Source organism: Bos indicus, chromosome 9 (genome assembly GCF_029378745.1).
Source record: "Bos indicus isolate NIAB-ARS_2022 breed Sahiwal x Tharparkar chromosome 9, NIAB-ARS_B.indTharparkar_mat_pri_1.0, whole genome shotgun sequence".
NCBI classification, from domain to species: domain Eukaryota; kingdom Metazoa; phylum Chordata; class Mammalia; order Artiodactyla; family Bovidae; genus Bos; species Bos indicus.
The window spans coordinates 18,559,017-18,584,885 of NC_091768.1; the positions used below are offsets into that span (position 1 = coordinate 18,559,017).

At 41.3% G+C, this 25,869-nt stretch overlaps 1 long non-coding RNA gene across 3 annotated transcripts in view; it reads right to left on the reverse strand.

Annotated features, from left to right (window-relative positions):
* Positions 1-25,869, reverse strand: part of LOC109563719 (uncharacterized) — a 273,799-nt gene that overhangs the window by 59,285 nt on the left and 188,645 nt on the right. For 2 of the 3 annotated variants that reach the window (XR_011568371.1, XR_011568372.1), the window contains 2 exons: positions 25,014-25,093; positions 19,164-19,249 (listed from right to left, as the gene is read on the reverse strand). The exons of the other annotated variant lie outside the window; for it this stretch is intronic. This is a non-coding gene — a long non-coding RNA (uncharacterized lncRNA). The remainder of the gene's footprint in view (positions 1-19,163; positions 19,250-25,013; positions 25,094-25,869) is intronic. 3 annotated transcript variants of the gene reach the window in all.

Genomic DNA, 25,869 nt, shown 5'->3' on the forward strand with positions numbered 1-25,869 from the left:
CTATTGTTAATTAAAGAAAAGCAGATATCCCCCGTTAAGGAAGTTAGCTCTTTTCTATATATGGGAAGATACAAGAGTCTGGGCTCAGGGAAATCATTTCTTTGATATGCACCTAAGCTGTCTGGGGCCAGTATCCTAAGTTTTCACATCCTGAGTTTCCTCTGGGCTCACCATAGGGAGTGGCTGCATCTGACGGCTTCTAGACTGCACGTATTCTTTCCTTTCTGAGTTCCCTCAGGGCTCACCAGCTCACCATTAGCCATTCTCAGTGGCTATAATTGCTGATGACTGTGACATTCTTTTTGTTTACTAATATGGCAGGAAATATTCCATTTCTTATGACCACTGTTGTGAAGCTACCAGTGTAAAGAATAAATAAATAAAGCCAAGTGGAAAACACCAAAAAGAGTTTGCAAACCATTTACCTAGAAGCAATCTTGTTTGTCCGGTTACATGCTTCATGAGCTAAACCTGTTTCATTAAAATCACTCTTTCTTGAACTTCTTCAGTGAAATGCATGTCAGTGGCCAGCCTCTCCCCCAGGGACCTGTCATGGCCCAGCACTTCCTTCAACCAGACCCACAGCAAACCCAGACCACTGTCCATCTAACTGAGGTGGGAGCCCTGCCACACCTCCAGTATGACCAGTAAAATGCTGATTTCTGATGCAAGTTGGAAAACATTCTGATAGGTTGACAGATGGAGGAGAGCTCATCTCACTTCTGAGGGGTACCTAGGCTCCCCAGCATGCCACCAGCTGGGGCTGGGCTGCTGGCTTTGCCCCATAGACTGTAATTTAACAGAGTTAGTCAAGAAAGCCAGCAAGTTGTCAACTGGGCTTCATAGGTTTTGAAGCACTGAAATTGTTCTATTCCCCGGAAAGTGCAGTGTTCTACATGCATCCCTTCAGTCCAGCCCTCCCACAGGAGAAAGCACAAACAGGAAAAGGGGGACAAATATTTAGAGATGTTTCCCTTTAAGACGAACTTCACTGGAGTCCTACGTAATGAGCGAACAGCTGCTGAGGATGTACCATGTTTCAGACGCCAGAGTGGCAACGGCTTTACAGTGATGTGGGGGTTGGATATGCATGGTCCCTGTCTTTGTGCAACAAACATGCAATAAATAAATAAATACATAGTTATGGATGCTGATAAACTCTCTGCTCATAGAAAAGGGTATAATGCTGTAAGTCCTAAGACCAAACTAACTTCACCTGGGAGAAGGGTAGCTCTCCACGGAAGGTATCAGTTCAGTTCAGTTCAGTCACTCAGTCGTGTCTGACTCTTTGTGACCCCATGAATCACAGCACGCCAGGCCTCCCTGTCCATCACCAACTCCTGGAGTTCACTCAAACTCACGTCCATCAGGTCAGTGATGCCATCCAGCCATCTCATCCTCTGTCGTCCCCTTCTCCTCCTACCCCCAATCCCTCCCAGCATCAGAGTCTTTTCCAATGAGTCAACTCTTTGCATGAGTGGCCAAAGTACTGGAGTTTCAGCTTTAGCATCATTCCTTCCAAAGAAATCCCAGGGCTGATCTCCTTCAGAATGGACTGGTTGGATTTCCTTGCAGTCCAAGGGACTCTCAAGAGTCTTCTCCAACACCACAGTTCAAAAGCATCAATTCTTTGGTGCTCAGCCTTCTTCACAGTCCAACTCTCACATCCATACATGACCACAGGAAAAACCATAGCCTTGACTAGATGGACCTTTAATTAGGTTAAAATTGGTTGAGTAATAAACCATAGGAAGCGAGGTAAGGAGCATTCCAGGCCAAATGACTGGCAGTAGAAAAGTCCTGGGAGGGAACAAGCTTGATACATTCAGGGAATTGAAACCAGACCAGCAGAGCTGGAACATAATGAGCGGGCAGGAGAGAGGCAGGGGCTCTTTGGGAGGATGGAAAAGGGCCAGACTGCCCAGGGCTTGTAGGACTTTGGGTTTCATTTGAGCCACAATGGGAGGCACTGCAGGATTTTAGGAAGAGGAATCATATAAGCTGAACTGCATTTTTAAAAGGCCACAGCCTGACTGTGCAGAGGAAGCAAGAAAAGAAGCAAGGAGACAAATACTGAAGGCAGGTAACTATGGCAAATGATGTGGTAGGTCAGAAATGGACAGAGAGAGAGAGGTAGATATTTATAAATTAATGTAATTAAAATCAAAAGCTCCCAAGCCAGAAATCCTCTCCACAAAGGCAGTGGAGAAAGAAAACTTCCATTACTGAATGAGCATCAAACCAGAATGCTATGTGCAGCACAGGCCATCTGCACACATTACACGGCTGAGCAGATACGCCCTATTCCACACAAGAGAAACAGTGACTAGTCTCAGGTAAGAAGACGTGACAACTCCATTTATCACATACAGCTAATCCTAGATTCACCCAGTAACTGGGGTGGCCATTTGTGTTTGCTAATTGGCGTTATCCCACCCCACCCCCTCAAAAAAGAATAAACTTCTCATATCTTTAAGGGGATAGATTTGCAAGCTGCCATGAGGTTGGGGGCTTCCCAGGTGGCACAGAGGTAAAGAATCCACCTGCCAAGAGACAAAGTTTCGATCCCTGGGTCGGGAATATCCCTCGGAGAAGGAAATGGCCTCGTACTAAAGTATTCTTGCCTGGAGAATAACATGGACAGAGGAGCCTGGTGGGCGACAGTCCATGGGGTCGCAAAGAGTCAGACATGACTGAGCATGCACACACACACACACACCTCCAAGTCAGATGCCTACTCTCACACAGAGACTGGGAGACAGGGGTGCTATGTCCCTAGATGTTTATGTTTCAAAGAGATGGCTCCCAAGTCTCAGAGAAAAGCGTGACTTGTCATAAAGCTATGAAGAGAATATTTAGCTTTTAAAAGATTTATATATATTTCAAAGAGAGAAATTACAAGTTTTCTAAAGTAAATGCTGCAGGATAAGAGAGAAGGGAGGCCAGTCTCTTCCTTTATTCTCAAAGAGAGAATTAAACCCCGTATTTTTTAAGTTGGATTTGTCCTTAACAATAGTAGATAGATAAATTGATAGAATTAAGATTAGTGTAATTGAATTAGAGGTGAGGATTTAAGAAAAAAGAGAAGGCGCTAAGATGATGATCAGGAGTTTATGTCAACTTACTGAAAACAAAATGTTTCTCTGTTCTAAAAGTCATGGAATGCTCATGTGCAGCCTGAAGAAGCTGTCCCATTTGAATGTGGTGAAAATTATGTTAAGTGTACACAGGATCTCCAGGGAGCTGATTTCACTATGTTGTCCCCCAATAACCTCAACAGCAAAACACAAGCATGCCTGGCTCAGCAATGACACAGGCAGTCAGCCCCCATATGGAGCAGGCCTGCAGTTGCAGAGATTTGGGTACACCTAGAGGCCTATCCCTGAAGCAGGCAAATGACTTGTTCTGGTTACAAAATAATTTTCTCTCAGTAACAGACCTACTCCTGCACCCTAGGCTCCTGCTAGGCTCTGTGATAAGAGTGCTAGAGAAGGACTGAAGGAGAAAGAACAGCTCTGCTCCCCTCTTGCTTTGCTTCTCAATCCTTTCAAATTGCTTCAGCAATGACCCTTCACCCTGTTCAGTCACTCAGTCATGTCCAACTCTTTGCAACCCCATGGACTGCAGCACACCAGGCTTCCATGTCCATCACCAACTCCCAGAGCTTGCTCAAACTCATGTCCATTGAGTCAGTGATGCCATCCAACCATCTCATCCTCTGTTGTTCCCTTCTCCTCCTGCCTTCAATCTTTCCCAGCAGCAGGGTCTTTCCCAATGAGTCAGTTCTTCATAACTGATGCTGAAGTATTGGAGCTTCAGCATCAATCCTTACAATGAATATTGGAAGTCCTTCACCTTGTTAGGGACTGTTAATTCCCATCTCCAGCTTTTTTCCCCATCTTCCCAAACAGCCTCACTGTGCCCTGCAAGGTATCAGAAGTAACCCTTCCTCAGAGGTCTCAGTCCCAGGACATGGGGGCCCACTTGTTAGCATCTCAATTCTGACAACCCAACTCCTTCCCTTTGATTCCCCAGCCCCAGGGGTGGAGCTGCTGGCTTCAGTTATTATCTCTGTTCCCTCTCTTTGCTTTTCCAGCTATCCAACACTTAAATTCCTACCTTAATTTTCCCCTGTCAAAATCCCAACCATGAGTTTTGTTTCCCTGACTGACACAGGATACAAGTGGAGAATCCTGCCAATCATAGAAGTGATGGAGTGTCCTTCACCCTGCCTTTAAATGTTTGGTGGTGATGATCTCATCTTGGAAAAACGAGAGAACAGAATAGTGAATTGATTTTAAAATAAGAGGGATTTTCTAAATACTAAAATGTGAGTTTATTTCTACTGTTGCCTTATTTTGTATTTCTTTAGATGAATTTAAAAGCCATAATCCAAGGAAAATCAAGTTTGTTTCTAAGTCATCCAACTTGGGAAACATGAACCAGTGAGAGAGATTCCCAGGTCCCAGAGGCAGGGCTCCAGGAAAGTAGAACTTGGAGCCAGGGATGTTGGTATACTCAGAGGAAGCTCTGAATACCAAATCTATCCCTCGCCTCCCCATAGAAAAAGATAGCAACTCGGAAACAGACATCCCAAGGTTCAGCAGGAGTTGCCACCATCCCCTCCATCTCTAGCCACAAAGACAGACAATCCCCTGTGTAGTACAGGGGTAACCAGAGTCAGGAGCTGTATAAAAAGCCATAATACTCTTTTATGCCCAAATGGGGACTCTCTCAGTGAATCCATGTTCATTTGCTTGAATCATTTGGGTAATGGGAGCAGTTTAAGATAACATGCTCCTCTTTTTTAATAAACTTATTTTTTACTGAGTATAGTTGATTTACAATGTGTTAGTTTCAGGTTTACAGCAAAGTGATTCAGTTATATTTTTGCTGTTGTTATTTTGTTGCTATGTCTGACTCTTTTGTGACCCCATGGACTGTAGCTCATCAGGATCTTCTGTCCATTCGCCCAGTTCAGTTTTATATATATATATATATATAATATTTGGGCTTCCCAGGTGGTGCTAATGGTAAAGAACCTACCTGCCAGTGCAGGAGACATAAAGGATGTGGGTTCAGTCCCTGGGTCAGGAAGATCCCTTGGAGGAGGGCAGGGCAAGCCACTCCAGTATTCTTGCCTGGAGAATTCCAAGAACAGATGAGCCTAGTAGGCTACAGTCCATGGGGTTGCAAAGAGTCAGACACAACTGGAGCAACTTGGCATGCGGGCATATATAAAATTCAGTTATATATTCTTTCTCAGGTTCTTTTCCCATATAGGTTATTGCAAAATACTGGATATAGTTCCCTGTGCCATACAGTATAGAAAAAAAAAATTTATGATTACCAAAGGAGAAAGGTAGGGGAAGGGATAAGTTAGGAATTTGGGAGAAACATAAATATATTCCTCTTTGAAAGAAAGTCTTGCCTTTCCTTGAGTTCAGCCTCAGCTCTAATGACAGTAATTATAATAGTAACAGTACTGGTTAACATTTAGTGGCTGCATATTATGCTCTAAACACTTCAGAGATTAGCTCAGTTAAGCCTTACAATGCAATGAGGCAGCAACTCATTTCGCAGATGAGAAAAGTGAGGCACTGAGAGGTGACTTAGTACACAGCAAGGATGTAAGGTCTGGTCTACTGCTAGACTGGTCTACTGGTCTACTGTCTACCACCCAGACAAGGTGGACCTTGTCTGGGGATCTTTAGTTTTCCTGCCTCCAGCAAACAGCTTTCCTTCTGCCTGGGGATTTCTCTAGGTGCTGCTCCCCATGTGCCCCATGGAGTTTCTCTGTCTCCCCTAAAAGAATGAAGTCTTTGTGGCTAGAAATTACATCTTGTTCACCATGGTCTCTCCTAAGCCTAGGACTATATCTGGCTCATAATAGACATTCAGTAAATATCTGATGAATGAATAAACTTTTATATATTGTTACTCCTTACTTATCTCACCATTTAAGCAATTTATTACTCCTCCATGTTATATAACTATGGTTAATACAAACTTCAAAAGAATTACTTAGGACTCTGTGAAACTCGATTTCTCTCTCCAAGAAGGGAAAATGCAGTACAGGGAGTTAAACAAGACTTAAAAATCACACGTAAGATATTATCTTCCATGTTGCATTTAGAGAATTTTCATGCCTTTAGCTTTCTTCCAGTTAGTTTCTCAGTAGGGATAGTGTGACCATATAATATCACGACTGTTCAAAAGGTAGACAATGTGAGAGACAGAGGAGCCACTTTCTTAACTCCTCAGAGTTGGTTATGGACCAAACAGAGCAATGCTGACTTCTAAAAAAATGAATAACGTGAGGGTTGTGAGTTAAGTTTTATTTGGGGCAAAATGAGGACTATAGCCTGGGAGACAGTACCTCAGATAGCTCTGAGAAACTGCTCCAAAAAGGCAAGGCAGGGAGGACAGTATGTATGTGGTTTTGATGAAGGAGCAGTATGCAGTCAATCACATTATTTTTTTGCAGAAGGTTTCTGCTAGTCATGAGGAGCAGTTATCACCATGAAAGATTTTAGTGCTTTTCTAGATATGAGGAGATATAAGAATTGGGCTCGTAAAATAGGCTCCTGAAAAAAATCTATCTGAAGACCTGTCCTGCTGGTTTTTCCCAGAGCATGGAGTGCTTCCTTTCTGCTCTCCACCCTGATCTTTCAGGGAGTGTTGAAAACCAGCAGCTGCAGTAGCACATGATTTAAGCCTTATGGTGGTAGATGGCAACTGCCCATGGCAAGTGCCAACTTGTAGTTGCCTGGAGCAAGGTATGTGGCACTGTGGATACACCCAGAGCAGAGGGGGCTGCCTGCTTAGGCTGAACTCCTGACTCAATTCCTCCTACTATGTGCATGACCTCAGTTACTAAACTCTCTGGTCTTAGTTTCTCCAACTCTACAATGGTGATGGACAGGGAGGCCTGGCGTGCTGCGATTCATGGGGTCGCAAAGAGTCGGACATGACTGAGTGACTGAACTGAACTGAACAATAATAGTACATATCTCATAAGCTGTTTATTACATGAGTTAACATATGTAAAGCAATTAGAACACAGTGTTTGGCACATAACTAGTGCTTATTCTTAGTTTTACCTAGAAGAGGTAATAGAATAGCTCATTAGTATCTAATACAAGTATCATTGTGGTACTTCATTGCTAGAGTAGATAGAAATATGTTTTGGAATTTAACCAACTTTTGAGTAATCTAGTAGTTGTGTGATCTCAGGCTGGCTTCTTTAGCTCTCTGAGCCTCTGTTTCTTCACCCATGAAATGTACTTTGACAATTGTTAGCTTGAAGCAAAAGCGAGAGTCCTAGAAATAAACATACAACCAACAAGCCTAGCTTTTAGGAAATGCTGAGTAAGCAGCAGCTATTTTTAGCAAAGATGAATTTCTCTGCAATCTTAGAAGAAGTGTGGAAAAAAAAAAAAAGAAGTGTGGGCTCTGGAAAGTAAGATCAGGTCACTGGACAGAGTGAACTGCCAGGATGATAGAGCATAAGATATGGATTGGGCAGGACAGTCAGCACACAATGGGATGAAAGTCATGAAAAAGGAAGTGTGTGAATGGCAGGGCAGAAACCCTGAAAGCCTCAAGAGCACTAACAGTAAACCAGGGCTAAGGAGAAGGATCCTGCAAGGCAGACTGACAGGGAGACAGGAGGGGAAAAGGGACACATGGTCACAGCTGCAGGGGAGACAAGAAAGGGGAGAAGGAGGAAGGAGAGCTTGATGGTGGCTAATGGGGTGGTGAATTTAGGGAGGACAAGCCCTGGGGAGCAACCTGAGTTTTGCAGCAAGTAGGTCTCAGTGACCTTAAGGTGATCAGCTGACCTTAGTCAGCGTCCAGTCAGGACAGGATACAACATTTTCAGGGCTCAGTGCAAAATGAATATGCGAGCTGGCAAGGGTCAGGGAAGTCCATGTCCCCTTTCCAGGCCACAACCACAGTGGACCAGCTCCTCTGAGGAAGTGCAGTCTCTGTGGGGGACGCCCTAGGGATCTCCATTGACGGTCACTAAGAGGTACCCCCGCAGATTCCCCCACCCAACTCCCCATGATGCCACCAGTGCCAGTGCGGGGTGGGGGGGGGGGGTGGTCAGCTGCTGCTGCCTTACCACCACACCCTCCAAGACACCAGGTGCCCCACCCCCCAGGGCTCTCCCTGTGCTCTTGCCCAGGTGACCACTAGGGGTGGAGGGCAACAGCAAACACATCCCCACTTCTCTCACCAAGCAACCTGGTGCTGCCTGGAGCTGAGAGTGACAGCAATTCCTGGGCAGGGACCTGGAGCCCCTGCTTCCAACCCCTCCTCAGGAGGTGGGACTTCAGGAGGCGACCCCACCCAAGTTGGTTTCAAGCCTGCCAAAACCATCATCCAATAACTCAAGCATCACTACTATCTCATTAGACTTCCGACAAGGCAAGCCTTCAAACACAAAGTTCCAAAGAACCTGAAGACAGCCACTGTGATCACCAAAGCCCCAGTGCGAGGAGCCCTGTGTGACCTGCCCCACTCCCACCCCTGAAGCCTGCCCGGGGTGCAGTGGAGAGGCGGCTGCAGAGCAAAGCAGTCCTCAAACCACCCACCTGGTTGAAACAACTTTGCTGGGAAGGAGAAGCCAGGTAGAGCAGTAGATAGAAGTAGGGTCAAAGAATTATTTTTGAATTTGTTTTGTTGCTATTGTTGTTTTAATCCAAGAAAGATGAGAGTAAACTTAAAGGCTTCTATGCAAAAAAAAAAATTAAAAAAAAGCTTACAGAAGAAAAAGAAGGTGAAGGGAAACGGGAAAGTGATGACAACGGGGGAGGTTCCCAACTGTGTCCAGAAGGGAAGGGACCCAGAGCGCAGGCAGGGGTCTCTTCAGTTACAGGCACAGGGACACCTGGTGTAAGTGGCAGTGCAGAAGGTCTTGAGAGCCAAGGGGAAGGGAGACAGTGCCTGAATCCATTTCTGATGAAGACAGTCAACCGTGACACACTGAAGTATTGGTAATCCAAAAGTGGTATTTGACAAAAACATCAGTGGAGAAAGTGGCCCTTGACATGACTAGCCAACATTCTGGCTGGAACCACAGTCCCATGGGCATTCAGTCTAATTTAATGTGTCAGTTAAAAAATATTATGACCATGGCAGTAAATTTTATTTCTGTTGCCATTGCTGTTCTCAATGTTCTATTCATAAAAGCCATTTCAATCTTTTTCCAATAATTTTCCCTGCAACTAACTCCACTGCCTGTCAACTTCTGAAATACAGTTTTTATTTTAATGGAGCATACACTTTTTCTGCTCCCTGATCTTAAATTGAACATTGTTCATTGCATCATTTAGAGGCAGGAAATTATAGTGGAGACTGGGTGCACGAGGAAATCAAATGTCAGCTCCTAAATGACCACAGTGTCATTTAAAGGTTACTTCTTGTCTTAATGGGATAACTGGGCCTTCTTATACAAGAGGCCAATCCCTAAACTCCTTCTGTCTGCTCCAACAAATAGCAAACTCTGAGAGTGAACAGCTCTCTTCTGATGCTCCACGTGCAATCCTAGGAGATACTCACTGATGCTGCTACTCAGGTATCCTGGAAAGAAAGGATACCTGGATGCTCACCATCCTCTTCTTCCTGAAAGTTACTCTCCCTCTCCTACTGCCTTTCCTTTTTTCTCTCCTGTTCTCTCCCTTTGTCTTCCCTGTTTCTTATTTTCTGTCTCTCCCACTCTTTCTCTACTAGAAAACCTGAAATGTGTCACCGTTTTGAGCTGTTCCTTGGTTTGTCATCTGAGATGGCTTAAATTTTAAAAAAGAAAATCTTAAATGACTAGACATAAAGGTAATTATTTGTATAATCAAGTAATTACTTAGTAGTAATAATACAAACATTTGTGAAAGCTACTTTCTTTACCTCAAAACTCTGAAAATGTAACAGATTTTTGCATTTGGCAGTTTTTCCTTTTTTAAGTTTAGATCCTCCTTCCTTTGAAACGCATGTTGCATTTGTATGTCAGAGCTTGAGACAATTTTTTTGGATCATCTTGCAACAGATAACCCCCAAAATCTATGAGAAAGTTGAGTTGTCTTTTATTGCCAGTCCTAAGATAGGTATCTACAACCTAAACAAACAAAATTCATTCAGCGTCCCTCTCTTCTTCCTCTAATTTAGTTAACTTTTCAGAGACAAAAAAAAAAAAAAAGAACATGTTGCCACTCAGACTTTCATTTCTGAAAAATTCTCAGGTACATATATATATGCAATATTCTGCACACATGTTCAGGGTGTTCTTTTTCAGGTAATGGTTTGATTTGTTTAAGTAGGGAAGACAAAAGTGTGGGTAAACACAAAAATCAATATTTTTTCAAGACCTAAGAGTGATATTCACTGAACTGTATATTTATCTATACTTCTGCCTGCCCCACTTAAACAGAAAACCTGAAAAAATATTTACCTGAAAATGTTTGCACAGTGTTGCATATATTCATGGATGCACATAAACAATATTGCATGTGTACATATGTATACATAATATTTTATGAGTATTAAGGTATGTACATAGACATGTATATTACATATATATGCATATATATATATGTACCTATGGTCTATATATAACAGAATAGGGTTGTAGTTGGTTCTCCATAATAAAACTAAAAAAAAACAAGTGCATTTAAAGGGGAAATTGAATTAAGTACTACTATCATATTGGAATCTCTTATAAGTTTATGTTGTGTTAACAGTGTGGGAAATACATATGAACTTGAATTGTCTTGCCAGAAATCACACTGCTGTTTTTGAAAAGCCCACATAAAGCCTGAATTCTCCACACATATTTCACATAAGAAAGCAGCGAATTTGCCAACTTGCATATTTTCTATGCACGCACTTAATTTCTTCCCAAGGGCCCAATTTACTAGTCATTTGGTCTCAACGTCAGGGAATGGACATGGAGAAGCAGAGCTGGAGCAAAACGAGGGCTGCACCTGAGCCAGGAAAATCCTCCTCAACAGATGGCACAGAACTCAAAGACAGAAAAATCCTCAATCAGCCTAGGGAGGTGAAAGTAAAAAAAGAGGCAATGTGGTCAAAAATAGCCTCATTCCTGAAAAGTAAGAAATCTTAAGACATTCCCCATTTATTCTTTCTCTCATTTTCCCAGATCTGCTCTATCAAAGCCTAAATAAACTTAACATTATACTTTGGTTTCCTCTTAAACTACCATTTTTGAAGCTAGGTGAATTTAAATTAACATCAGTTATCCATCCGAGACTGACTCTTATTCAAAGGAAGGGAAAGCAATCAGCAAAAGATTGGAACTGTGTTCTAGCTGAAGTTTCACCTCCAAGTAATTGCTCTGTTTCTAATAGCTACAGAAAAGCCTATTATCTTGATTATAGCTCTTAGTAAGTGAAAATATATTTACATTTCACAAATGTTAGGAGCTTCACAAGTCTTAAATTTCAGGGAGTAATATCAAATTATCCATTTATTATTAATAATTAGCACTTTAAAATTTATTTGTATTTGCTTGCTACTAACAAATATTTTTATTTAGTCATTACATATACAAGAAAAATTTTAAGGTACCTAAATATCTAAATCAGAGAAGGCAATGGCACCCCAATCCAGTACTCTTGCCTGGAAAATCCCATGGATGAAGGAGCCTGGTAAGCTGCAGTCCATGGGGTCGCTAAGAGTCGGACACGACTGAGCGACTTCACTTTGACTTTTCACTTTCATGCATTGGAGAAGGAAATGGCAATCCACTCCAGTGTTCTTGCCTGGAGAATCCCAGGGACAGAGGAGCCTGGTAGGAGGCCGTCAATGGGGTTGCACAGAGTCGGACACGACTGAAGCAACTTAGCAGCAAATACCTAAATGCATAGTTGTCTCTATATTTTATTTAGAATTTATGACTCCAACACAGACTCACAAAAATATTCATAGATCCACTGATTGTCATTGGAGGCTATAGCTTAATATAGAGAGACAACTACATCAAAGAAATAAAAAATACACCAGAAAACAAAAAGTGCTGTGAAGGGGACTTCCCCAGTGGTCCAGTGGCGAAGACTCTGTGCTCCCAATGCAGGAGGCCCAGGTTCCACCCTGGTCGGGGAACTAGATCCTACATGCTGCAATGAAGATCGAAGGTCCCATGTGCTGGAACTAAGAACTGCTGCAGCCAAAAAAAAAAAAAAAGGACTATGAAGAAAATTCACATGAAGTGATGTGAGAATATCTGGGTGGCTCTTTTAGCTGTGTGGAAAACAGAACACCATCAGATGTCACTGAGGAATGTTGAGGAAGTGACTGATCAAATGCCAAGACAGATGTCAGAGGCAATGGTGGAAACCCTGTAAAGAACCACATAAACCAAGACCAGCGCCCTCTAGCATGATTTTAAAGACTGGAATTAAAGAAGGCTGGCACAATTAAATCACCCCATTTTTTTTTTTTTTTTTACTCTGGAATATAGGACTAGTCAGTCAACAGTTCACAAAACTTTATCACTCTTGTCATGGAGGACTCTTTCTTTGAGGAAAGAGCTTGTTGTTACTGCTGTTTAGTCGATAAGAAGTATCTGACTCTTTTGTGACCCCATGGACTATAACCCATCAGGCTCCACTGTTCATGGGATTTCCCAGGCAAAAATACAGGAATGGGCTGCCATTTCCTTCTCCAGTGGATGTTTCTGCCCCAGGGACTGAACTCAGGTCTCCTGCTTTGAGGCAGATTCTGTACCACTGAGCCACTAGGGAAGCCCTTACTAAAAGTAGGATAGTATATAACAACTGCAACTTTACTCTATTTAAAAAGTTGAAAATCCACTACAGCTTTGTAGTCGCTTACTATATATGTATGTATTCAAGGTATTTGTTGTACACCACAATAAAATCAGTCAATTCTATATTTATGAATCTGCATGTTTCTCTGGGTCTTGATTTCTTTTTCTTTTCTTTTTTCTCTTAGCAGAAGGTTAGGGAAAACCTCTGAAGACATTTAATATGATATTTGAAAAACCATGCAATGGAAGCAAAGATCATTAAAGATAATTTAAGAAAAAAGAACAACCAGTTAAAAACAACCACTTTGATAAATAAGAACAGTTATCAATTAAATGATACCTCCTTTATCTTTGACTTTTGAATGCAACTTTTTAATTCTGTATTTACAGTTGAAGGGGCATTCTTGGTATGGTTGAAAGCAAGGCATTCTTTTTCTGCTTTTCCATAGTACTTCATACAACATATTCATAAGAAAAACTCTACTTGCTTAACTCTGGGTTTTATAGTAAAACAGATGGTCATACTGCATAATGATTTCCCTCTTTGGTTCTGACTGAGTTAACTTTTCTCAAGTGTCCATGAACAATAAAATGAAATGAAAATGAAATATATATACACACACACACACACACATAATGAAAGCTTTAAAAATTAGAGATTGAACCTGAAAAGGATTGGGTATTATGTGGACATTTTGATTATGTCAATTTCAAGTCAGTTTTATCTTCAGTCTTCATTTCTACCATCTATTTGTCCTGTCTGGAAAAGAGCTACCACCAAAAGTACCCTATCAAAATCCCTTACATCTTTTTAAAAAGATGTAATTTTCCTCAAATTACAAAACAAAGTAATCTCCATTGAAAATTAACATGAATTGGGGTTTTGTTTTGTTTTTTAGCAAAACAATAAATATATTCTAATCTGGTCTGAGTGCTCACAGACCATGTTAAAATCAGAAGACTGTTCTGGCTAGGCAAAGATGAATCTGCAAAAGCTGAACTCTAATTCTCCAGGTGATTTGGCTGCTTGCCTTGTTCATGCATGCTAAATCTCTTCAGTCATACCCAACTCTTTGCATCCCTATGGACCATAGCCTGCCAGGCTCTTCTGTCCATGGAATTCTCCAGGCAAGAATACTGGAGCGGGTTACCATGCCCTCCTCCAAGAGATATTCTCAACCCAGGGATTGAAACCTCTCTTACGTCTACCTGCATTGGCAGGTGGGTTCCTTACCACTAGCACCACCTGGAAAGCCCCATTTGCCTTAGACTGGTTCAAAACTGGGAAAGGAGTATGTCAAGGCTGTATATTGTCATCCTGCCTATTTAAATTAAATATAGAGTACATCATGCAAAATGCCAGGCTGGAGGAAGCACAAGCTGGAATAAAGATTGCCAGGAGAAATATCAACAACCTCAGATATGCAGATGTGTGAAACATGAAAGTGCTCAGTCATGTCTGACTCTTTGTGACCCCATGGACTATAGTCCATGGAATTTTTTAGGCCAGAATACTGGAGTGAGTATCCTTTCCCTTCTCCAGGGGATCTTTCCAACCCAGGGATTGAACCCAGGTCTCCCACATTGCAGGCAGATTCTTTATCAGCTGAGCCACAAGAGAAGCCCAAGAACACCGGAGTGAGTAGCCTATCCCTTCTGCAGTGGATCTTCTTGACCCAGGAATCGAACTGGGGTCTCCTATATATGCAGATGATACCACCCTTATGGCACAAAGCAAAGAGGAACTACAAAGCATCTTGATGAAGGTGAAAAAAGAGTGAAAATGCTGTCTTAAAGCTCAAAATTCAAAAACTAAGATCATGGCATCCAGTCCCATCACTTTATGGCAAATAGACAGGTAAACAATGGAAACAGTGACAGTCTTTATTTTCTTGGGCTCCAACATCACTGTGGACAGGGACTGCAGCCATAAAATTAAAAGATGCTAGCTCCTTGGAAGAAAAGCTATGACAAACCTGAACAGCTTATTAAAAAGCAGAGATGTTATTTTGCTGACAAAGTGCCATATAGTCAAAGCTATGGTTTTTCCAGTAGTCAAGTACAGCTGTGAGAGTTGGACCATAAAGAAGGCCGAGTGGCAAAGAACTGATGTTTCCAAACTGTGGTGTTGGAGAAGACTCTTGAGAGTCCCTTGGACACAAAGGAGATCAAACCAGACAATCCTAAAGGAAATCAACTCTGAATATTCATTGGAACGACTGCTGCTGAAGCTGAAGCTCCAGTACTTTGGCAACCTGATGTGAAGAGTCAACTCACTGGAAAAGACTCTGATGCTGGGAAAGATTGAAGGCAGGAGGAGAAGGGGATGACAGAGGATGAGATGTCTGGATGGCACCATTTCCCTGAGCAAGCTCTGGGAAGAACAGGGAAGCCTGTGTGTTACAGTCCAAATAGTTGGACATGAATGAGCAACTGAACAACAACAGTTATATAATGTGGAACATTCTATGAAGCCCTTAGTTTAAAGGGTACTTATTTACATATTTGAAAATCATGGCCAGCTCATACAAAATCTGCCAAACTTTGTTGAACCAAAAATCTTTGCATATTGACTCAATATTTGGAATTCATTCTTCATCTAGTTGTGAAGTCGCTCAGTTGTGTCTGACTCTTTGTGACCCCATGGACTGTAGCCCACCGGGCTCCTCCATCCATGGAATTTTCTAGGCAAGAGTACTGGAGTGGGTTGCCATTTCCATCTCCAATTCTTCATCTAAGAATCTGGCTATTATTTGTAGAGTAATCAACTTGGAATCAGGCTTCCCAGGTGGCTCAGTGGTAAAGAATCCACCTGCCAAGCAAAACATCTAGAGTTTTGTTGTGTAAAGCAGTTAAGCTACTCAGAAAGAGTGTGATGCTCTAGAGACTTGCCTTTAAGTGTTTTGAGGTGGGTGCAGCACATGGTTACTCTTTACCCCCACTACTTAGGTAATGTTTTTCTGAATATTCCACTCTCCGCCCCATGAATTATGGGCTTTTCCACTCTGTCAGATGGGAACACAAACTCTTCCCGGGTTTTTGTGATCTCTCTGTACTGCTCCTTTTGGGTGGTTCTATCCACAGTCTCAGAGAGTTTCCTCACATGCAGAAGACTTGCTGGAAGCACCAGAGGACCAGGCGAGCACTCTATCCACAATGCTCTCTACTCGCTAGGGTGTGGATGAGAGAATCTAATTACCGTGGGCCTCCCTTGACTTCCAGCTTTGTGTCCTCAACTCAAGAAGATGGCTGGGCTCCACTGGTTTCTCTCTGCACAGCAGCCAGGAACACTATGAAAGCAGGAGGCTGGAGAGATTGATCAGTTCAGTTCAGTCGCTTAGTCGGGTCCAACTCTTTGTGACCCCACGAATCGCAGCAATCCAGGCCTCCCTGTCCATCACCAACTCCCGAAGTTCACTCAAACTCATGTCCATCGAGTCCGTGATGCCATCCAGCCATCTCATCCTCTGTAGTCCCCTTCTCCTCCTGCCCCCAATCACTCCCAGCATCAGACTCTTTTCCAATGAGTCAACTCTTCGCATGAGGTGGCCAAAGTACTGGAGTTTCAGCTTCAGCATCATTCCTTGCAAAGAAATCCCAGGGCTGATCTCCTTCAGAATGGACTGGTTGGATCTCCTTGCAGTCCAAGGGACTCTCAAGAGTCTTCTCCAACACCACAGTTCAAAAGCATCAATTCTTCGGTGCTCAGCTTTCTTCACAGTCCAACTCTCACATCCATACATGACCACAGGAAAAACCATAGCCTTGACTAGACGGACCTTTGTTGGCAAAGTAATGTCTCTGCTTTTGAATATGCTATCTAGGTTGGTCATAACTTTTCTTCCAAGGAGTAAGCGTCTTTTAATTTCATGGCTGCAGTTACCATCTGCAGTGATTTTGGAGTCCAAAAAAATAAAGTCTGACACAGTTTCCACTGTTTCCCCATCTATTTCCCATCAAGTGATAGGACCAGATGCCATGATCTTCCTTTTCTGAATGTTGAGCTTTAAGCCAACTTTTTCACTCTCCTCTTTCACTTTCATCAAGAGGCTTTTCAGTTCCTCTTCACTTTCTGCCATAAGGGTGGTGTCATCTGCATATCTGAGGTTATTGATATTTCTCCCGGCAATCTTGATTCCAGCTTGTGTTTCTTCCAGTCCAGCGTTTCTCATTATGTACTCTGCATATAAGTTAAATAAACAGGGTGACAATATACAGCTTTGACATACTCCTTTTCCTATTTGGAGCCAGTCTGTTGTTCCATGTCCAGTTCTAACTGTTGCTTCTTGACCTGCATACAGATTTCTCAAGAGGCAGATCAGGTGGTCTGGTATTCCCATCTCTTTCAGAATTTTCCACAGTTTCTTGTGATCCACACAGTCAAAGGCTTTGGCATAGTCAATAAAGCAGAAATAGATGTTTTTCTGGAACTCTCTTGCTTTTTCCATGATCCAGCGGATGTTGGCAATTTGTCTCTGGTTCCTCTGCCTTTTCTAAAACCAGCTTGAACATCAGGAAGTTCACGGTTCACATATTGCTGAAGCCTGGCTTGGAGAATTTTGAGCATTACTTTCCTAGCATGTGAAATGAGTGCAATTGTGGAGTAGTTTGAGCATTCTTTGGCATTGCCTTTCTTTGGGATTGGAATGAAAACTGACCTTTTCCAGTCCTGTGGCCACTACTGAGTTTTTCAAATTTGCTGGCATATTGAGTGCAGCACTTTCACAGCATCATCTTTCAGGATTTGAAATAGCTCATATTTCAAATTTCATCACCTGGAATTCCATCACCTCCACTAGCTTTGTTCATAGTGATGCTTTCTAACGCCCACTTGACTTCACATTCCAGGATGTCTGGCCCTAGGTCAGTGATCACACCATCGTGATTATCTGGGTTGTGAAGATCTTTTTTTTATAGTTCTTCTGTGTATTCCTGCCACCTCTTCTTAATATCTTCTGCTTCTGTTAGGTCCATACCATTTCTGTCCTTTATTGAGCCCATCTTTGCATGAAATGTTCCCTTGGTATCTCTAATTTTCTTGAAGAGATCTCTAGTCTTTCCCATTCTGTTGTTTTCCTCTATTTCTTTGCATTGATTGCTGAAGAAGGCTTTCTTATCTCTTCTTGCTATTCTTTGGAACTCTGCATTCAGATCCTTATATCTTTCCTCTTCTCCTTTGCTTTTTGCTTCCTTCTTCTCACAGCTATTTGTAAGGCCTCCCCAGACAGCCATTTTGATTTTTTGCATTTCTTTTCCATGGGGATGGTCTTGATCCCTGTCTCCTGTACAATGTCATGAACCTTATTCCATAGTTCATCAGGCACTCTATCTATCAGATCTAGGCCCTTAAATCTATTTCTCACTTCCACTGCATAATCATAAGGGATTTGATTTAGGTCATACCTGAATTGTATGGGGTACTGTTTCCCTTCTTTCAGGGACCACTGCCCTTCCTTGCCTGAAAACCAGTGTTTTGGAAATTGTTGTATATCTATATAATATTTCATAATATTTTACATATCATATGTATATAAATATATAAATTTTTATAAATTATATGTAATATATATTATAGTTGAAATTTATAATATATTTATATTTCATATAAATACATGTATAATATTAATATATATAAAATAAATTATAAATTTATAGATCATAATTTTAAATATATTTATAGACATAAATTTATATAAATATTGTATATAAATTTATATTTATATTATATATAAATATATATTTACATAAATGCATACTTTATATATTATATTAATATTTATTTTGATATATAATATTTTATATAATATAAAATAATATAATATAAAATATATAAATATATAATATTTATAATATTTTAAATGTATATATATTTTTTACCTAGATTTTTAGTTCTTTTCAGTACTTTTATTTCTTTAAAATGATTCTTGTTTCTTCATCTTGGCTAGCTAAGTACAGAAGTTGTGATTTTTTTTTTAATAATCTACTTCAGTAAGGTGGAAGGAGACAGTATCAGGCTTTCACATGGTCTTAGTTAATATGATGGCTTTGGCTTTGACCCCCAAGTGGACTCAGTGTAAACTTTTCTTCAACTGCCAATATGTCAATCCCAGTTGTGCATCCAGATGTGGGAGATTAACCACAGAGTGAGGCCACAGACCCAGCGGACCCACCGCAAACTAGATGTTGCTGGGGACTCTATGGACCTAGCCCTCCATTTGTCATCTCTCTATTGGAGGATCCATGATGACATTTCAGGTTTCCTGACTTCAAAAGCCCTAGAGATCTCTGAGTATTATCCTTTCCTCACTGCATAATCAGCCAAATGAAAAACTGTGAACCTCTTGGGAAGACCTGGGAGAATCATGATAGTACATACCTGCCATGATATTGTAGGGTTCTACCTCCTGTCGACTGGACCACACCTACAGTCAATGGGTCCTGGGTCTAAATATTGCTTCTTGTCTGGAAATGTAGTAAGATCATGTAATTTTATTGAGCTGATCACTCTCAGCTTCCTGATCAATCATTCTTGCTTTCTTTGCTTTTACTTTTTATTTAGTTTTGACAAATAAGAGTTGCATATATTTATAGTTTTAAAAATACATATGAATTACTTCAGTAGATCATTTTATGCTAAAGAGCTCTGGAGAACTTGCAAGGTGACAAAAGAGCTACAAAGAAAAACTATAGAAAAGGTAAAAGGAAACTACAAACACATGCAGACAAGAAAACGATTTATGAAAGACCAGGATGGCCCTCGATTTTTTCTCTATAATATTTAAAGTGAATAATGATCGTCTGAAAAAACAGGCTTAAAACTTAACATTCAAAAAACTAAGATCATGGTATCCAGTCCCATCACTTCATGGCAAATAGATGGGGAGAAAATGGAAACTGACAGATTTTATTTTCTTGGGCTCCAAAATCACTATGGACAGTGACTGCAGCCATGAAAGTAAACAACATTTGCTCCTTGGAAGAAAAGCTATGACAAAGCAAGACAGAGTTAAAAAGCAGAGGCATAACTTTGCTGACAAAGCTCCATATAGTCAAAGCTATGATTTATCCAGTAGTCATGTACAGATGTGAAAGTTGGACCATAAAGAAGGCTGAAAGTGAAAGTGAAAGTCGTTCAGTCATATCCAACACTTTGCAACTCCATTGACTATACAGTCCATGGAATTCTCTAGGACAGAATACTGGATGGGTAGCGTTTCCGTTCTCCAGGGGATCCTCCCAACCCAGGGACTGAACTCAGGTCTCCTGCATGGCAGGTGGATTCTTTACCAACTGAGCTATCAGGGAAGCCCTGAACGCCAAAGAATTGATGTTTCAAACTCTGGTGCTGGTGAAGACTCTTGAGAGTCCCTTGGACAGCAAGGAGATCAAATCAGTCAATCCTAAAGGAAATCAACCCTGAATATTCATTGGAAGGACTGATGCTGAATCCAAAGCTCCAATATATTGGCCACCTGATGCAAAGAGCCAACTCTGGAAAAGACCCTGATGCTTGAAAAGATTAAAGGCAGGAGAAGGGGAGGACAGAGGATTAGATGGTTGGATGGCATCACCAACTCAATGGAAATGAGCTTGGGCAAACTCTGGGAGATGGTGAAGGACAGGGAAGTCTGGCGTGCTACAGTCCATGGGGTCACAAAGTTGGCCATGACTGAGCAACTGAACAACAACAACAAAAGAGACCAGACTGACCAAATCAGTGGAGGTTCCTGATTTAGTCCTTTTAACCGTACCAAAGTGACGTGAAAGTGTCAGTCACTCAGTTGTGTCTGGCTCTTGACGACCCCATGGTCTGTCCATGGAATTCTTCAGGCAAGAATACTGAGTGGGTTGCCACTTCCCTCTCCAGAGGGTCTTCCTGACCCAGGGATCGAACCCAGGTCTCCTGCATTGCAGGCAGATTCTTTACCATCTGATCTACCAGAAAGTTCATTTCAGTTGAGTCACTCAGTTGTGTCTGACTCTTTGCCACCCCATGGACTGCAGCATGCCAGACTTCCCTGTCAATCACTAACTCCCGGAGCTTGCTCATTATGACCATTATGTCGGTGATGCCATCCAACCATCTCATTCTCTGTTGTCCCCATCTCCTCATGCCTTCAATCTTACCCAGCATCAAGGTCTTTTCAAATGAGTCCGTTCTTTGCATCAGGTGGCCAAAGTATTGGAGTTTTTCAGTTTCAGCATCAGTCCTTTCTATGAATATTCATGACTGACTTCTTTGAGGATTGACAAGTTTGATCTCTTTGCAGCCCATGGGACTGTCAAGAGTCTTCCTCAACACCACAGTTCAAAAGCATCAATTCTTCGGCACTCAGCTTTCTTTATAGTCCAACTCTCACATCTGTACATGACTACTGGAAAAACAATAGCTTTGACTAGATGGACCTTTGTCAGCAAAGTAATGTCTCTGCTTTTTAACATGCTGTCTAGGGTGGTCATAGCTTTTCTTCCAAGGAGCAAGCATCTTTTAATTTCTTGGCTGTAGTCACCATCTGTAGTGATTTTGGAGCCCGAGAAAATAGTCTCTCACTGTTTTCATTGTTTCATAAAGTGATGGGACCAGATGCCATGATCTTAGTTTTTTGAATGTTAAGTTTTAAGCCAGCTTTTTCACTCTCCTCTTTCACTTTCATCAAGAGGCTCTTTAGTTATTCTTCACATTCTGCCATAAGGAGTAGTCCTCATAGTCAACAAGAGAGTCTGAAATGCTGTACTTGTGTGCAATCTCAAAAATGACAGAACGATCTCTGTTCATTTCCAAGACAAACCGTTCAATATCACAGTAATCATAGTCTATGCCTCAAAGAGTAATGCTAAAGAAGCTGAAGTTAAACAGTTTTATGAAGACCTACAAGACCTTCTAGAACTAACACCCGAAAAAGATGTCCTTTTCATCTTAGGGGACTGGAATGCAAAAGTAGGAAGACAATAGATACCTAGAGTAACAGGCAAATTTGGCCTTGGAGTACAAAATGAAGGGGGGGCAAAGGCTAACAGAGTTTTGCCAAGAGAACATGCTGGTCATAGCAAACACCCTCTTCCAACAACACAAGAGAAGACTGCACATGGACATCACCACATGGTCAACACCGAAATCAGATTGATTATATTCTTTGCAGCCAAAGATAGAGAAGCTCTATACAAGCTCTATACAATGTCAGCAAAAACAAGACTGGGAGCTGACTATGGCTCAGATCATGAACTCCTTAATGCCAATTTCAGACTTAAATTGAAGAAAGTAGGGAAAACCACTAGACCATTCAGGTACAAACTAAATCACATCCCTTATGGTTATACAGTGGAAGTGAGAAACAGATTTAAGGGACTAGATCTGATAGACAGAGTACCTGATGAACTATGGACAGAGGTTCGTGACATTGTACAGGAGACAGGGATCAAGACCATCCCCATGGAAAAGAAATGCAAAAGAGCAAAATGGCTGTATGAGGGGGCCTTACAAATAGCTATGAAAAGAAGAGAAGCAAAAAGCAAGGGAGAAAAGAAAAGATATAAGCATCTGAATGCAGAGTTCTAAAGAATAGCAAGGAGAGATAAGAAAGCCTTCCTCAATGATCAATGCAAAGAAATAGAGGAAAACAATAGAATGGGAAAGACTAGAGATCTCTTCAAGAAAATTAGAGATACCAAGGGAACATTTCATGCAAAGATGGGCTCAATAAAGGACAGAAATGGTATGGACCTAACAGAAGCAGAAGATATTAAGAAGAGGTGGGAAGAATACACAGAAGAACTATACAAAAAAGATCTTCACGACCCAGATAATCACAATGGTGTGATCACTCACCTAGAGCCAGACATCCTGGAATGTGAAGTCAAGTGGGCCTTAGAAAGCATCACTACAAACAAAGCTAGTGGAGGTGATGGGATTCCAGTTGAGCTATTCCAAATCCTGAAAGATGATGCTGTGAAAGTGCTGCACTCAATATGCCAGCAAATTTGGAAAACTCAGCAGTGGTCATAGGACTGGAAAAGGTCAGTTTTCATTCCAATCCCGAAGAAAGGCAATGCCAAAGAATGCTCAAACTACTGCACAATTGCACTCATTTCACATGCTAGTAAAGTAATGCTCAAAATTCTCCAAGCCAGGCTTCAACACTACATGAACCATGAACTTCCAGATGTTCAAGCTGGATTTAAAAAGCAGAGGAACCAGAGTTCAGAATGAAAAACAGCCGTTGGATCATCAAAAAAGCAAGTGAGTTCCAGAAAAAACATCTACTTCTGCTTTATTGATCTACCATGGAAGCCCATACTAAAATACTGATTTAAGTGTCAGGTCTGCTTACATATTGAGATAAGTATAGTAGAGGGGCCTGGAAGCTGTAAATGTTGATAATCCTGCTTTACCATATGGATCAGGATTTCATTCCCTACACTCAATGAGAGAAGAACGCCATTTCAAAGCTGCATCAGTTACACTGAGGAAAAGCTAATGTTCATTCAGACTGAGAAGATAAATCAAGAAAAAAGAATGATAAATGTTGCTTTATTAGGATTCTCTTTAAGATCCATTTCTTCTTCATAAGTGATTCATTGTCTTCTCTCCTGATTCTTAGGTCGTCTCATAAGCATTTGAAGAACTTTTGCTCAGTGAGGAAAGAAAATAATGCCTGAAATTTTTTCTCTTAAATCATTGTTGACACTTGAAATTGTACTGAAGCCGTTCTCTGTAGCCTCCATGCTTTGGGAAGGAGCAACTGGAGAGACACAGTGAGCTCCTAATGATATCAAAAGAGGCATTTTAACTTTCATGTGTCTCTGTTCCCCATTCCCTTTCTGCACATTGATAACAAAAACACATTCTACTTAACAATTGTTTTGATACTCAACGGAGAAGGCATCTTAGAGACTAACTTCTGTATTTTGCAGATAACTTTTTGGAACTTTCCAGGTGGCCCTAGTGGTAAAGAACGCACCTGCCAGTACAAAAGACTTAAACAACATGGGATCCATCCCTGGGTCAGGAAGATTCCCTGGAGGAGGGCATGACAACCCACTACAGTATTCTTGCCTGGAGAATCTCATAGATGGAGGAGTCTGAGGGGCTACAGTCCATGGGGTCGCAACAAGAGTTGGACACAACTTAGCGACTAGACAAGAATGACAGCAAATGTAAGTTCATGAAAAATGAACTTTTACAGTTAAGTAATGTAAGTTCACTTCATACAAGGAATTGTCCAAAACCACAGACTCAGTCAGTGACAGAGTGAGTATGATGCTAATCATAGAGTCACACTCAATTCAAGATACTTTCTTGGTCCCTCCCCTGGTTGCCCAGTGATTAAGATTCCACCTTGCAATGCAGGGGACATGGGTTCAATCCCTGGTGGGGGAACGAACATCCCACAGGGCTTGGAGCAACAACACCTGTGCTCTGGGACTACTGAGCCCACGGGTCACAACTAAAGGATCCTTGCAATACAACAGAAGATCCTGCGTGATGCAGTAAGATCTCATTTGTTGCAGCTAAGAACAGACACAATTAAATAAATAAATAAATACAATACTTTTTTTAAAAAAGACACTTGCTTATCTCTATAGTTAAGTTTATGTAGTTTAAGCAATTTACTGCATAGTAATAGCTGCTAATCAATACTGAAAACAGAGGCATATTTCAATACAGCAGTGAGGCAAGTGAATTCATTCAGTCAAGGTAATGACTTCTGCTTTTACTAAAGAATGATGGGACTTGCAGGTTAGAAAGTAGAAGAGTTGTTCAAAAATAAGTTTATCAAGTTAGTCCAGTGTGTATATAACACTACAGCTTTGGTGATGGTATATTTTTAGCTTAATTGGCAATTATCTAGAGTGGCTTTGATGTACCTCTATTTCCAAAGGCCTCATTTAAAAAAATATATATGTTTATGACACAACTAATTCTTTTCTATTGAAAAAATATTTAGTGAAAACTACTGATTCCATGGATTTGAGTGAATGCCTATGTCCTGATTACCAACTCATCAAATGTCAATGGTTTTAGTTACAAACTTCTTCAGGTTTCAAAAAGATTTGACAGCTCACTGAAATTTTTATCACTCTTTATAATAAATGTTATGACAATCCACTGGATGCATTACAGAATAACCACTGACTATGTGATAGGCACAAACTTGAGTAAGAGCTATAGACATAAGAAAGATTTGGTATGACTCATTTAAAGAGGTGCTATTAATAAAATTCTTACCATGAGCAAGCTGGATTTCAGAGATTATCATATGACTTCCCAGGGGCCTTGCTAGTTCATCTGCCACGTAGAAGCAGCTCCTACAATACATTTAAAATTTTTCTTCTTTTCGTTTGTCAGTGCTTCTAGTTTTATAAATCATGAAGCTCATTACAAACATCCCTTTCTAGATTTCAAGGTAAAGACAAGTATAGAAATCTGGAAGGATCAATTTTTTTTCCAAAATGGCAAATTCCTATTTTGTTTTGCTTTTTAATAATTCCAAAAATAATGCATAAACTTCTCTTATTTGAGGTCCCACTCTTGCAGGATTTGAACCTATCTTCAGCCTGTTTGCAAGGAGAACTCTAAGGACCAGTTCTGCCCCAGTGTGTATGTGTGCTTAGTCGCTCAGTCTTGTCTGACTCTGCAGCCCATGGACTGTAGCCTGCTAGGCTACTCTGCTCAAGAAATTTTCCAGGCAAGAATACTGGAGTGGCATGCCATTTCCTACTCCAGGGGATCTTCCCAACCCAGGGATCGAACCTGTGTCTCTTGCGTCTCCTGCATTGGCAGGCAGATTCTTTACCATTAGCACCACCTGGGTAGTCCCTAAGTTATGCCTCAGAGTTGTCCCAGATAAGCAAGGTATCCGGAGTAAAATGGGAGCACTAATAATCACACAGAATTCAAGATAATGAATCACAGCCTTCACCCAGGCTTATATCCTTCAGAATTCCAGATGGGCTGCCTGCCCACGCTGTTTCAGATATATGAGCCCTGCCAATAGAAGCCCTGGAAACTGGCATAATTTCAAGTCATCCATCAGGCATTCAGGTGGACTTCTGCACAAATGATCCATTATTACTTAGAACTG